Source organism: Sinocyclocheilus anshuiensis, unplaced genomic scaffold (genome assembly GCF_001515605.1).
Source record: "Sinocyclocheilus anshuiensis isolate Anshui unplaced genomic scaffold, SAMN03320099.WGS_v1.1 scaffold639, whole genome shotgun sequence".
Taxonomy (NCBI): Eukaryota; Metazoa; Chordata; class Actinopteri; order Cypriniformes; family Cyprinidae; genus Sinocyclocheilus; species Sinocyclocheilus anshuiensis.
In genome coordinates this window covers 179131-180589 of record NW_015552575.1, presented here as the reverse complement: position 1 = coordinate 180589, position 1459 = coordinate 179131, and positions in this window count along the sequence as shown.

The window sequence follows — 1459 nt, the reverse complement described above, 5'->3', positions numbered from 1 at the left end:
CAGCCCAGGAAGGGCTCCTGATTCCCCGTTAAGCCCAGGGAGGGCTCCTGTTCCCGAGTATAGCCCAGGGAGGGCTCCAGATTCCCTGTCAAGCCCAGGTAGGGCTCCTGTTCCCCAGTCAAGCCCAGGGAGGGCTCCAGATTCCGCAGTCAAGCCCAGGGAGGGCTCCAGATTCCCCAGTCAAGCCCAGGGAGGGCTCCTGATCCCCAGTCAAGCCCAGGGAGGGCTCCTGATCCCCAGAGCTCGCTCCAGTGCCCGCTCCTCGTAAGTGCTTTCTAGAGCGCCATCTAGTGCCCACTCCTCGAGAGCGCCCCCAGGATTCCTAGATTTCCCAAGAAAATTTTTTTTTGGGGGGGGGGCCATATACCCGTGGCCGAGCCAGCTAAGGCCACGGATGATCTGCCATGGCCTCCTGTGTCCCCTGCTCCGCCCTGGAGGCTCTCCTTGTCTCTACCCCGTTCCAGTCCTGCGCCAGCCTCCAGAGTGCCCGCCCCCCCTCCCCGATGGTATTTGTGCTGTCCTGGAGGGGGGCGATCTGTCACGTGTGTGTGTGTTCCCGTTGAGTTCCTGTTGTCCTTATTTGGTCCTTCCAGTTCCTTTTCCCATTATTAGTATCACCTGTTCCTTATTAGTTATCCCCATCACCTGTCTGCCCCTCGTTATCTGCCCTATTTAGTTCTAGCCCGTTCTGTTCTCCCTTGTCTGGAATTGTTTGTCAACTCCTTGTGCTACGTGTGATTCCCTGAAAAAAAATTTTTTTTGTACTCCTGGTCTCATTGTTCCTCGCTCCGTGCTCCTCACAGTAGCAACCCGTGACCGTAATGAATAAAACATCTTTTAAATCTTAAGTTGTAGTTTATTTTAATTATTGTAATTTTAAACAGAGTTATTACAGCACTTTTCTGATTCTTGATATATGTGCATTTGATACAGAGCTTTTGTGATGGAGCAGGTGAAAGCAGCATTTGTGGAAAAAAGGGAAAACCTGAAACAAAAATATAAAGTAAGATCATGTTGTTTCTTCTAATACAGAAATCAAATAACATTGTGCCGTTGAGCCCAGGGAGGGCTCCAGCCCCAGAGCTCGCTCCAGTGTCGGCTCCAGCCCAAGAGCTCGCTCCAGTGCCCGCTCCTCGTAAGTGCTTTCTAGAGCGCCATCTAGTGCCCACTCCTCGAGAGCGCCCCCAGGATTCCTAGATTTCCCAAGAAAATTTTTTTTTGGGGGGGGGGCCATATACCCGTGGCCGAGCCAGCTAAGGCCACGGATGATCTGCCATGGCCTCCTGTGTCCCCTGCTCCGCCCTGGAGGCTCTCCTTGTCTCTACCCCGTTCCAGTCCTGCGCCAGCCTCCAGAGTGCCCGCCCCCCCTCCCCGATGGTATTTGTGCTGTCCTGGAGGGGGGCGATCTGTCACGTGTGTGTGTGTTCCCGTTGAGTTCCTGTTGTCCTTATTTGGCCCT